We start from the raw sequence: 14017 nt of genomic DNA on the forward strand, positions 1-14017 counted from the left end.
TCCTAAGGGGTTATGGCTACCATAACCATCAACCCTGTGACAAGAAAATGTTTAAACTTTTAAGACAATTAAAGTTTTGTTTTTTTCATTAGAAATCTAGTTGGCATTTCTCTAGCACTAAATGAGTAAACCTAGCAAGTGTTACACAATAAGAGGTCCCTTGTCAATTCTGTGCACTGCTGATGGCCCTAAAGACAGGTACTGCTTTTATACGATAGAAATTTTACATCCATTTTATATTTTGTTCCTCTATAAAATACACATGTAAAATTATTTTTAGTGAGGATTATGTATTTTCATTATATGAAAAAATTGAATTTTTCCTTCTCCACTGATGTAATTTTCTGTAGTAGATAGGACTGAATCCTTGTGAATGCCTCCTGCTTTCCAAAACAAGAGGAAGTAGAAGAGGTCAGTGGGCATGTGAATCACCACCGCTTCCCTGGTCATCAGAAGAAATGAAGGTAAAAGAAGATACTGTTATTTCAATCCCAGAAGCCAAAGTCAAGTCTGCAGACAGTGGACTATAACAATGACACATTCACAATGCTGTTGACAAGAGTACAGAGAGACAGGGACTCTGTAATACACAGTTGCCACAAACCAACCACAAGAGAATTATGTGTCCAACCACCCAGGAAAGCAATTTGTCTAAACCAGTTAAGGAAATAGATGGAAAACTCCAGCTACTCCTGAGGAGCAAAGGGACACTGGAGAAAGCCAGCTGTGACTAAAGCTTGGTCTCTGGATCAATAGTCTAATCCTTACACTCACTGAGTGTTCCCTTCAACTGCTCCTGCAATTGAAAACTCCCCTGCATCTCTGCCAGGCTCAGCCCACAGCAGGGCTCTGCTGGAGCCTCAGCTGCAGGTTTGTGTACAGGATGCAGGTGCCTGGAGAGCAGTGTGCACTTGCTGCACAGAAGTAGGTGGCTGAGTCTCCGGGCTGAGAGTCTTCGATGTGCAAGGAGAGCTGCTTCTCGCTTTTCCTGAAGAAGACTGTGAACCGTCCCTCTTCCTTTTTATTGGACACTGGCCGTATGGCTATCAGGAGTGCAGGGCCTTCTCCAGGGAACTGCCGGTACCATGGGAAGTAGTCAAAAGTACTGTCCTCATAACTGCAGTTCAGAATTGTGGTTCCTCCTTCCCAGACTGTCAGAGATTGGGGACTTTGTTTCACCTGCTGCTGGTCCCATCTGTCCTTCTTCTGGCCACTCACCCCTGTGTAGAGAAACAACAACTGTTGTTAGGTTCCCAGGAATGCACTTCCTGCTTATGACATCATGACTTGCCTGGTGCCCCAATTCTCTTGTGCCTCCACATGAATCCCACATCCTAGGGTTTCTCCACCATGACTCACCATCCAGGTGAAGGCCTAGGAGTAATAATGATGCTGTTAGGATCTTGTCCATTCCTCCTACACTAAAGCTTGTGGGGGACTCAGGTGGCCTTCTATCTCTCACAGAACACTGACTCCAACTTCACAGGCACCTCAGTCTGTCAGCAGGCTCCACCCTTCCCAAGCACTGAGATGTTCTGACACAAGAGGCACTTCCTGCCCTGCTCGGATTTAATATCATTGAAATAGCAATTGAGAATCAGAAGTCCCATCCTTATAATTTTATCATTATACACTGTTGGTAGAAATATGTGTTGGTATAGCTGCCAAGAATAGTAGTATGAATATTTTGAATGAATGAAAGAAAGAAGAAAGATAGAGAGAGAGAGGACGGAGAGAGGAAGACCAAGATCCAGCTAACACCACATATGGGCATTTACCTAGGGAAATTGAGGCCCTCATATTAGAGAGATACCTGCATATGCACATTTATTTTAGCACTAGTATCCAGTGTCAAAATGTAGGTGAAACCAACATACTCCCTGACTACTGATGAGTGGAGAAAATCATGTACCTAAAACAATAAAGTAATATTCATCCACGAGGAAATATGAACTCATAACATCTGTAGGAACATAAATTGAAGGACATGAAATTATAAATAAAGCAGACATGTAACAACACATATCACATACGCGTTCCCCTATGTGAAAACAAAAAGCTAAAAAAGGAAGGGGGAAAGTAAAGATGACCTAAAATTGTAAGTTAGACAAACGAATAAGAGGAGGGGAACAGGGGCAGAGGACAGAAGAGGACAACAGGTTTCCTGTGAGCATCTGCCTCTGTTTATGTCATGCTATGACAGAGCCTCTCAGCAGACAGCTATCTCAACTGATAAACGATCTATCCTGGGAAGGCCTTGGTATTCATGTAAGTGAGCAAGAGCAAAAATCACTCTACAACCTGGACAGGACACACAGCTTCAGGAATGTGCAGTTTGACTGAGCTCATTGGTCAGGTTGGATGTACATTTTTATATGACTATGGCATAGAAGTGGTAAATCAATGAAATAGCATTTTCTGAAATGGAAAATTCTGTGCTATGAATAATAGAGGTTAAAAGACTATAAGGAAACTATAGCAAAGCAAGGAATTTTGTTATATATTCGAGGTCATCACAGGTCCAATCACTACACTATCACGGTCCTACAGCAGACAATTGTCCAGGTTCCACAAGTCTCCAGAGGAGGAATGGGGAAGTAGTTCAGTAGTCTGTGCCTGCACGAGCATGCTTTTTTTTTTTTGTCAGAAAGTATAATCTGGGCATGGTGCACATACCTGTAACTCCAGCTCCTAGAAGGAAGAGGAAGAAAGATCAGAAATTGATGAATGTTTAAGTTACATGACAAGGTTGAGGTCAGTCTGGGTACCTGAAACTGTCTAAAATAAAACAAAACCTATGTGAACAGACTGTACTTCAACCTCCTGGGTATCTTACATTTCTGATGTCTTCTCTTTGGCATATCTAAGTCACAGGGCCACACAGCACTGTGACATCTGAAGAGTCTTTATGGTGACACATGGCTGCTTGGTGAAAAAAGGCCTGTGGCAGGCATAGCAGGGAGCTGTTGGACAAAGATGCTTCAAATCCATGGTGAGGATTCTTTGATGCTGCCAAAAAACATGGGTGACAAAGGAATGGACTATCTCTAATGTTCTCATTACATATTTTAAGATCATGACTGAATACAGAGACTTGGAAAGGTCCAACAAGAATGAGAAAGAAGTGCTCTCATCGGCTGAGTGCCTGACTTCCTGTGGTGTGGGTTGGGTTTTCATGTCTTTCCCAACAGGCACAGTTCCAGTCTCGAGCTTGTCTCCTTACTCAGAACCAGGAAACTGAAGATGTCTAAACCCACCTGTGTGTCTAGACAAGATGAAGAAGGGTGTGGACACTGCTTCCCAATTCATTCAGAGAAGATCCTGACAGAGGTGAAGACTGAATGAACATACATCCCCTTGGATAGGGCATGTAATATACTTCTAAGCACAGGTTATATTAGTGTGGCAGGAGAAGAACCACATGTGGGTGACAAGCTTAGAAATGTGCATGAAAGAGGTTAATGTGGCCTTGGCCTTGAGGGAAGCATACATCTTCTTAGTGTTCACTTGCAAATTTCTATTTTTGACAGAATTAACAGATATAATATAGGCAAATTACAGGATAAGTACATAGATTTTATCTCTAAATAAACTTAGACAACATGGGAGATAAGGCTTTATTTATTTTAAACAATTTATTTTTTTCTGTATTAGATATATTTTATTTACATTTATCCCCTTTTCTGGTCTCCCCTCAATAAACCCCTAACCCATCACCCCTCATCCTGCTTCTATGAGGGTGCTCCCCTACCCACATACTCCTGACTCCCTGCCCTGACATTCTTCTACACTGGGGCATCAAGCTTTTGCAGGACCAAGGGGCTTCTCCTCCCATTGATGCCCAACAAGGCCATCCTCTGCTACATGTGCAGCTGGAGCCAAGGGTCCATCCATGTGTACTCTTTGGATAGTGGTTTAGTCCCTGGGAGCTCTGGTTGGTTGGTATTGTTGTTATTATAGTATTACAAACCCCTTTAGCTCCTTCAATTCTTTCTCTAACTCTTCCATTGGGGACCCGTTCTCAGTTTTATGATTGGCTGTGAGCATCCATCTCTGAATTTGTCAGGCTTTTGCAGAGCCTCTCAGTAGACAGATATATTAGGCTCTTGTTAAGCATCCACTTTTTGACATCAGCAATATTGTCTGGGTTTGGTGGATGTAAATGGGCCAGATCTCCAGGTGGGGACATCTCTAGATGGCCTTTCCTTCAGTTTCTGCTCCAAACTTTGTCTCCATATTTCCTCCTATGAATATTTTTGTTCCCCCTTCAAAGAAAGTCTGAAACATCAGCAATTTTGGTAGTCTTTTTTCTTGTGCTTCATGTGGTCTGTGGATCATATTTTGGGTAATCCAAACTTTTGGGCTAATATCTGCTTCTCAGTGAGTGTATACCATGTGATGTGATGTTTCTGTGTGTGTGTGAGAGAGAGGGGGGGGCGGGGGAGAGAGAGAGAGAGAGAGAGAGAGAGAGAGAGAGAGAGAGAGAGAGAGAGAGAGAGATATTAAGTTACCTTACTCAGGTTGATATTTTCTAATTTCATCATTTGCCTAAGAATTTCATAAAACCCAGTTAACTGAGAAATATGCAGAAGCGCCAAAGACTTCAGCTGCTCTGAAGCAGCACTGCCCCCTTGTGGCCACATGGGAAGAAGGTCTTCAGTCAAAAGTCTCCTGAGCTTAAAAACAAGGCATTGAGGAGATGCATTGACTCCTTCTTTGCGGACAATATTTTTGAGATGGAAACAAATTTTTTCTATGTTGACGTCAGCTACAGGATGGATTTCTTTCCTTCCCTTCTAGCCTTTTCACCATGCACCATTATGAGTCCGCATCTTTCTATTCTGCCTAAAACCACTTCCTTCTAGAAAGTGAGGAAAACCATTCATAAGAAATGAGGAAATAAAAATGCACATTACTAATATTAAACAATTGTAAAATAAATAAATGGTTGAATTTGACATGACTTATATTTTTTTCTTACCCTTATACAGACTACTTGTACAAATGATGATTATTAAACCATACACATACTTTTTACTAATTTTTGTTTCTGTTAGTATTTGAGAGTATATATAATCACACCAATCCCTCTTTCCTTTCCTCTTCCCCACACTGCCCTTCTATTTCTGCTTGTTCTTTCAAATCCATGGCCTCTGTTTTCATTAATTATTGTTACATATGTATGTTTATAAATATTTATTCATAAATACATAATTAAAACAATTTGTCCAGTCTGTATAATGTCATTTGTATGTATGCTTTCAGGACTGACCAATCAGCATTGGGTAAGGTTTGTGTGCAGGCTGCAGGTGTGTGGGGAGCACTGTGGATCCACAGCACAGAGATAAGTGCCTGAGTCTGTGGTCTGGGAGGAGGAAATGTGCAAAGAGCTTCTTCGTTCATTAGTGACTGTCGTGGATGTCAGTCTTCCCCTCTGCTTTGTTCCAGAAGGATTGTAGAGCAGGCTGATGAGGCTTCCCCCAGGACCTTGGTAAAACCACTGCATACTGTTTGAAGCTGTGGAAAAGTTACAGTGCAGCTCTGCCTTCTCTCCCTCCTGCAGGACCAAGGACACAGGACTCTGCTGCACTTGCTGCCCTTCCACCCCTGATTAGAAACAGAGAAAGACACACATGGCTGTCACTGCAGTGTCACAGAGCCCTGAGCACACCATGACCTCTGAGAAGGAAGGAACTCTGCAGGACTCCTGAGCTGCTCTCCCCACCCCTCCATGTGCTGAGCCACATCCTCCCAGATGCCCTGAGTGTGGACAGGCAGACTCACAGCAAACCTGGGTGCACAGAAGCCCCAGCAGAGAGCACAGCAGCCTCTTCATGGTGCTTGTGTGGCTGCTGGAGACAGAAGCAAGTAACCAAGCCCTGGGCTGTGGTGTCAGGGTGGCTGGTGAAGTGTCCCCTCCTCCTGCAACTAGTGAGCTCCACCCAGGAACTCTGTGAGGCCACACCCGACCTTTAGAGCCTGAAGCTCCTCCCAAACTGGTCCTGGCTGAGTGAGTGGAGAACAGTGAGTGGAGGGAGACATTCTGAGATGACCCTGAGATTGTATGTGGTTAGGAAACCAGGAACAGTGGAGGGCCAGATGCATCCAAAGAGAACGTGCCTCAGCTGCACAGTAGCCTGGCAACTCAGAGAAACAACAACCACGAAACAGGTGCATGTTTTCACTAAAGACTGACCTGGGGCCTGAAAGATGGCTCAGCAGATAAGGGTACTTGTCCTTGCAGGACCTTAGTTCCCCTCCCAACATCTGCACCAGGTGCTGTACAGCTGCTTGTAACTCCAGCCCCAGGAATCCTGATGCTCTCTTCTATCTTCCTCAGAACCTGTACACACACAGGTCCCATACATGGACATAGACTCAGTCTCACACACCTTCCAAAAATTCACTGTGAGATGATCTAAGTGAAATCACAGCAGGAGGAAAAAGGAAGAAAGAGGAACATAAAAATATAGGGTAAACTTAATGGTTTCCTAGCTTTGGGGTGCATTTTAAAAAGCGGGACACTCTGGTAACAGTCAAGGTGTGTTGTAAGTGCTGCAGAGAAATGTGACCCTGTGGAGGGAAGGGCACTGGAGGATGCTTCAGATTCTCTGGGGGGAATTCTAGTGGAACTTCTCTAGTCAGTACCTGAGGCTGCAAATTGTGAGAACCGTAACCCAGTCAATTTTGGCAGCTGCCTGTGGCTTCATGGCAGGGGCACCCAGGATTGTGAGAGCCATACCCAGTCAGTTTTGGAGGCTGCCTATGGCATTCATGGCAGAAATGATCAGGATTTTTTGTTTGGTTTCTGTAGTGTCTTTGTAGACTAGACAGACATTATCTTTGTTTCTGTTTCTGATGTGTGTGTGTGTGTGTGTGTGTGTATGTGTGTGTGCTTGGACTGATGTTATTTTTGAACATGGGAGAGAACACCTCTACCCCTTTGAGCTTGACGTTAGACCATTGGAATGACATTAGAAAGAAGAGCCATGATCTTTCAGTAGGAATTTAAAACTCCAAATGGGTAATAATTTGCTCTTCCAAGTGGCCTGCATTCAGAGTTGGGTGACCTGCAAGCATAACCTTCTCTTTGCCTTTGATTTGGGTAGTAAGGAGGAGAATTTTTGGTCCAGGGGCAATCAGCCACCCTAACCAGACACCTTGCTTCCTAGTCTGGGCAAATCTAGTGGCAGACCCTCCCCCATGGGTCCAGCCTTTTTTGCCTTCTCCTTTAACTCGGATCCTTGATTACAAGACCCTGTGCCACCTAAGAAAGACCAGGATGAGAGAGAGAAAGAGAGAGAGAGAGAGAGAGAGAGAGAGAGAGAGAGAGAGAGAGAGAAAGAGAGAGAAGGAGAAGAGACAGGAAAGGAATTGACAGAGGATCCTGGCCACAGTGGTGAGGGACAGGGGATTAGGAACCAAATGTGGCATTAGGAGGGAGCCTCTGGATGAGGGTCGATGTGTTTACTGTAAAGAAAAAGGCCACTGAGCCAGAGATAGTTCCAACCAAAAGAAAAGGGACCACTACAACAGGATCCCTGGACCTATGGCCCCAAAGTTCTGATCATACAAGAAGACAGCAACAAGGATGGACAGGGTTTGGATCCCCTCCCTCAGCCCAGGGTTACCTTAAAAGTGGATGGGAGCCTTATCCAGTTCCTTGTAAACACAGGGGCTCAGTTCTCTGTCCTGCTACAAACTGAGGGACCCATTTAAACAAAAACTCTTGGGTTCAAGGAGGTACTGTCACCAAACAATATTCATGGACTACCTGAAAATCTGTGGATTGTGGAATGAACTGGGTATCCCACTCATTCATAGTAATGCCAGACTGACCCTGTTTCTTGTTGGGGAGAGACCTCCAGACTAATATGGGGGGCATAGATTCACTTTCACCCTGATGGACCACAGGTTAGAGGGACAAAAGGGGAGCCTGTGCAGGTTCTAACCATATAGTTGGAGGACAAGTATGAACTCTTTGAGCAAAAATACCCTGCCTCAGATAAGATGGAATGGTGGCTGCAGGCATATTCACAAACCTGGGCAGAAACTGCAGAAATGGAGAAGGCTAAAAACCAGCCTCCCATCCATATAGAACTGAAAGCCCAGGATAGCTCAATAGTGGTGTGTCAGTACACCATTTCGAAGAAGGCGTAAGATGGGATCAAGCCACACATTGCCTGGCTACTCCAACTAGGGGTTCTGTGTAAGTGCTAGTCAGCCAGGAACACACCTCTCCTACAAGTGTGGAAACCTGGGAACAATGACTACCAGCCAGTTCAAAATTTCTGAAAGGTAAACAAATGGGTGGCCAATCTCCACTCCAAGGTATCTAATTCCTATAACCTGTTGAGCTCATTGTCCCCATCCAGAACCTGGTATACAGTATTGGACTTGAAAGATGCTTTCTTCTGTTTGGTCCTGGCCCCAATGAGCCAAGAGTACTTTGCCTTTGAATGGAAAAAGCCCGAGTCGGGGATCCCTGGCCAGTTTACTGGGACCTGACTATCCCAAGGATTTAAAAATTCCCCATCCATCTCTGCTGAGGTGCTACAGCATGACCTGGTTGTATACCAAGAAGTCAACCCCCTGGTAACTTTGGTAAAGTACGTAGATAATCTTCTCATTGCGGCTGAGACTGAGGGCCAGTGTCTAGAAGATACAAAGCAATTACTCCAGAAACTGGAGGCACTGAGCTACCGAGCTTTTCTGCCAAGAAGGCTCAGATCTGTCAGCAACAGGTAAGCTACCTGAGCTGTTTGCTGAGAGATGGAAAAAGCTGGCTCTCAGAAGCCACGAAAGAGACCGTGTTCCACATCTCTCCTCCCACAAATCCAAAACAAGTGAGAGAGTTCCTGTGCACTGTGAGGTCTTGCCAATTATGTATCCTGAGTTTCACTGAGTTGACAACCCCTCTATATCCTCTCACTAAAGCAGAAAATTCCTTCTCTTGGACCAAGAAAGAGAAAGAGGCCTTCGATGTTATCAAGATGGTCCTAATGTCAGCACCAGCCTTAGGGCTTCCAGATGTTGCTGACCTGGCCAACAGCTGTCAAGGTGGATGGGACCACAACCTGGATACACGCCTCCCATGTGAAACCTGCTACATCACGTGAGCCATCATCTGACATCTCCAGTTGGAAAATAAAGGCTGAAAACCCCCTGAAGCTCAAGATCTTCCAAACATCATGATCTGGCTACCGGTTTGCCTGTGGCTGATAGAGAACATCTCAGGAACTGTGAACAGTGCCCATACCCCTGCTAGACTTACATGGCAGGTTATATCAGCTACAGGAGATGTGATGTGGTCCACATCTAAAGAATCACCCCCTTACACCTGCTGGCCCATTTTAACCCTTGATTTGTGTAAATTGGCTGACGCGTTGGACACATGGGATATCTTCACTCAGGAACTGTTCACATATGACTTTCCAGTACACTCACCTGTTGCAGACGGTAAAAATTTTTCATTCCTGCCACTGCACATTTGGCCTGGATGAGAACTTCAGGTCCAGGGAGTTCTATGGCAGTGCTTCCTCTGTTCCTCACTCATCCACATGCAGTTGATATAGCCACATGTTCTTATGTAAATAATCATCATCATCATCCACCACTGTCATCACAGTACCTCACATCCAAACAGTGCACTGTGTTCCACTATGTCTCACGGTACCTAGACAAGGAATTGTTAGGGATTAAATATTTTGGTTGTTAGTGGGTTGAGATACTGGTTAATATAGATTTATTTTTTATGCCATGCTTATTTGAGAAAAGGTATGTCTCTAAGGTAATCTAAGATAATCTAGTCAAATCACCAACCTAAGCACATTACCTATTCAGTGCCTTAGCCTTTCTTATAAATTCAGTGTAATGCAGGAAGTCACCAGCCATATTGTAGGACTTGCCCATAGGAAGAGACTATGCAGAGCATGGACACCAGAGGGCAGGTGTGAGCATCATCTTCCAATTCCTCTACCACACCTCTCACTCTAGCAAGTGTTAATTTGTATCAGTCCCTCTCTGTCTCTCCCTTTCCATTCTCCTCCCTTTTCCTCCTCCCCTTCCTCTCCTTTTCCTCCTCCATCCCTCTCCCCCTGTGTGTGTGTGTGTGTGTGTGTGTGTGTGTGTGTCTGCATGTGATCAATCAAAACAAAATCATTGAAAACCTTAATAGGTCCATTCGTGAGGTAGTTGTGTACCAAAGGCAGCACACAAAGGACAAAATCCTTCTTAGGCAGATCAGAGAGCTCGTAGTGTGGCAGCCATGAAGAGTGGAAGCAAAAAAGTTTATTAGAAGCAAGGAGGGAGGGGTGATAGAGATTCTGACACCAGACACTGGAAATAAACCAACTTGATTTGAGTTAAGGAACCAGGAGGCAGATACTCATAATGTAAACCAGAAATGGCTAAAGGCTGAGAAATCATGGTGGCAGCACCTATGTGCACAATGAAGAGACCATGCATAGGTCACATGAATACAACCAACTCAGCCATGCACTCTAGCAAGATCTGAAATATGTTTATAGCTACTTCATTATCACCTAGTAAATGAGATAGTAATTGAAGGGTGTTTGATGAAGAATGGTCTTCAAAATATTTTACTTTTTAAAGTAATTTAAAACTCAAGACTGTTGGCATTAGGACAGCTCTTACTTCCAATGATGGTGGACTAGGAATAGGGTTGTTGTGAACTCTGCTTCATGCTTGTTGCGGGGTGATGTTTTTGGAGAATTTAGAAAAGTAGGAGTGGGGATGTTTCTCTAGTCTTAGAGTTGACTGTTTCCTTGTTGTTCAGGGTCTGTGGAACCATCAGAAGATAAGTCAGAAGAAAGAGGTCCAGTAGAAGTGTATGTTTGCAATAGAAGGCTGAAGCATCTGTAGGTTGCTTCTCTGGAGTTCTTCTGTTGTGCCCAAAGGACCCAACGTCCAGGATATCCACACCTGTAGAGACACAGAGAACAAAATCAATGCAATAAGCAAGAGCTTTAATAATTCCAGTGCACTGGAGTAGCCTACATCCAGAGAAGGGGTGACCTTGAAAGGCTGTTACAAGCAGTTTTTATACTTTTAGGGGTACAAGTTACATCAGCAAGGTTATAATTTAAATTCATTGGCTAAGCATACTGACCTTCAAACCTGTTGGTTAGTGAGCATATGTGTCAGGACTCTGTCTGGGACAAGAGAGTCAGATGGCTATCAGTCATCACATTTTATGATTTCCCTGAGAATTATTTACTCAAGGAAGTCCCTTAGGCCAAGACAAGGTGGGCCACTGGACCATTGTTTTCACACCAGTGGAGGGTAAAGAATTTCTCACTGTGACTTCTTTCAGTTCTAGATGTTATGGGCACCAGCACTTGCTGGAACACATACACACACACACACACACACACACACACACACACACACACACACACACATTATAGGATGAGATTAAATACATTGGAAAGAAAGAAAATTTTTGCCGGAATGGTCCTAATGTTACCATTCCTCCCCCTTTCTTATCATAAAAAGCAGGAAAAGGGGACGGTTTCCTAACAAATACTATGCTATGTAATCACACCACTGGCACTTCTTTGACCTGGAGTCTATCTGGATAAGGGACTCTGGAGCAAAACTGTGTCTAGAGACCTCATAGCCACTTACTCTCTGCATTCTGATTGGTTGTCATCACTGTAGTGGCCTCATCTGCTTCAAAATAAAAGTTCTTTGATAAGGACTGATAACTGCATTTTTATCTCTGTTAATTATAAAAATTTAGAATATAATTAGAAGCTACATTGATTTAGGAAAGAGGCTGTAGTACCTTCTTCTCCAGTGTCTATGACATTCTCAGCTATGGGTACTTAACTGGGTTTACAGAATTGGGACAGAATTCCTTGCTATTGAACAAGCCTCCAGTCTAATAAGACATATATTAGTTTCTCCCAATATGGAAGTGCTGCTGTTTTGGATATCTTGACATGCTGGTCCTTGTTTTGTTCCAGAGACGTTACATTTTGTTATGATTGTTTATTGCTTTTCTCTCATAAGAGACTTACAGAGCACCTCTGTACACTCTGAGAGCTCATCAGGGAGAAAATCTTCAGGTCAGTTCTAGCTATATATTTCTCCAAGTCCTATGTCTGAAGTACATGATGCCCTACACAAACTTCTTATCTTCAGATTCCACGAGGTGATCAATGGCAGTGGTGACAGACCATATTATTTGAAAGAAACTCTTGAGACCCCCTGACCAACAACTTGAAAGGAAGCTTCTTTTGCCTGTCACTGGGGCTTTTATTAGATTTAGCATTCATTCCCATCTTGACAAGCTCTCTTCTGAGAGATTCTGTTCTATGCCCTGACATTAGAAATAGCTTTTGGAGTTTAGAAACAGAATTTGACATTCCATTTTGCTCCCTAACCAGTAAGAGAGCATGCACCTCTTTGCTGTTCTTTGTGAGCAGAAAACTGAGTCTCTCTTAAGACATACCACAGTTTAATTTTTTTAATTCCAGGTATTTTTTCTTTAGGAAGAGAAAAATATGAATACCACAGCCATTTAGTTCAAATCAGTATTTTGTTTAGAGAATTCAGAAGAATTAAAACCTTGGCCTCCTTTCTCACATTTCAGAATTATCAGAGAACCCAAATCCCAAGTGAGTAACTGCACCTTGTCATCAGGATTTAATCAAAGTGCAATGGAAGAAGAGAGTGGTCATTAATGGGGAGGCCTTTCTCAATTGAGTCCTTTATGACCAAGTTTCTTCCTACATAATGTGTAGACAGGGAAGAAGGGAAGGAGTCACTTCTAGGGGCATCATCTTGAAAGCTCCAACAGCTGTATTTCCTGAGCACCTTCACTAAGTGAAGAGTGTCAGGGAGTATGGTAGTTTGAATGATAATGACCCCCGTGGGTTCTCAGTTGGTAGACTTAGAAAGGATCATGAGGTGTGGTCTTGTTAGAAGAGGCTTGCCATTGGTATCACTAGCTTTCCTAAGCTCACTTGAAGCCCACACCAAGCTCAGTTCTCCTCTATGCCCCTTGCTTGTGATAAGGTGTAAGCCCTTAGCCTGCCTCCCTGTCTGTCTGTCTGCCTGCCTGCCTGTCTGACTGCTATACTCCCCAAAATAATGTACACCCTCTGATAGATACCGTGATCCATCCCTCAATTAAATGCCCGTTTTGAAAATTGTCTTGGCCATGGTGTCTCTTCACAGAAATAGACAAGGAACTAAGACAGGGAATGAGGTAGAGCTCTCTGTAACATAAACCTAGGAGAGGAAGAATGTAAATAGCGTACAGAGGGAGGCTGAAGCAGATTTTGAAAGCCAGAGTTCTTTAATTGTAATACATTTGTGGGGTGATCACAGAAGATGGCTGGAAAACTTAAATCACTCAGTGTTTTAAGGCACCTTGGTAGAGCTAAAGTCCATGTTAGAGTATTCCTGGAGATATTTGCTGGGAGAGGTCCTGCACTTAGAAACTGAGTACATTATTTCTGGGGATGAAACCTAGGTTCTTTCTAGCACTGAAATCTATCCTATATTGTCAAAACAAATACAAATACCTACATTTCTAGGAATTTCACCTGCAATTTGTTGGTGTTTCTCAGGAAACTGGGAAAATAATCACTTAGTGAAAGCACATAGGCTCCCTCTCAGCGCCTCCCCCTCAGCCCTCCTCCACCCTTGGTTCCTGTACAGCTTCCCCTACAGTCTCCCTCACTGTGTCACTGAAAGCACAGTAGTACAGGGCAGAGTCTGACAGCTGTGCTGAGGACTTCTGCAGATGGAAGGAGCTGTTCTTCTTATGGAGAGTGGCATGGAACCCTTGGTGCTCGGTCCTCTTGTTGTCTGTAGAGCTCCTCAGGAGTAGCCGAGGGGATTCATTGACATATTGCACGTACCAGAACAGGGTAAGAGTTGAGTAAGTAGTCTGATAGGTGCAGTTCATTCTCACAGGCAATCCCTCTGTGAGAGTGACCAGGCCTTCTGTCTGGGTCACTGAGTCTCCATTGCTCCTTCCTAA

The 14017-nt window shown here is 43.8% G+C and overlaps 1 gene segment (V, D, J or C); it reads right to left on the reverse strand.

Moving 5' to 3' along the window:
• Nucleotides 1–831: 831 nt before the first annotated feature.
• On the reverse strand, nucleotides 832–1411 carry LOC308428051 (T cell receptor alpha variable 23/delta variable 6-like). The segment is given in 2 exons: nucleotides 1360–1411; nucleotides 832–1220 (listed from the first exon to the last, which is right to left on the reverse strand).
• Nucleotides 1412–14017: the final 12606 nt, after the last annotated feature.

The sequence above is a fragment of the Micromys minutus genome (assembly GCF_963924665.1).
Source record: "Micromys minutus genome assembly, chromosome: 12".
Lineage (NCBI taxonomy): Eukaryota > Metazoa > Chordata > Mammalia > Rodentia > Muridae > Micromys > Micromys minutus.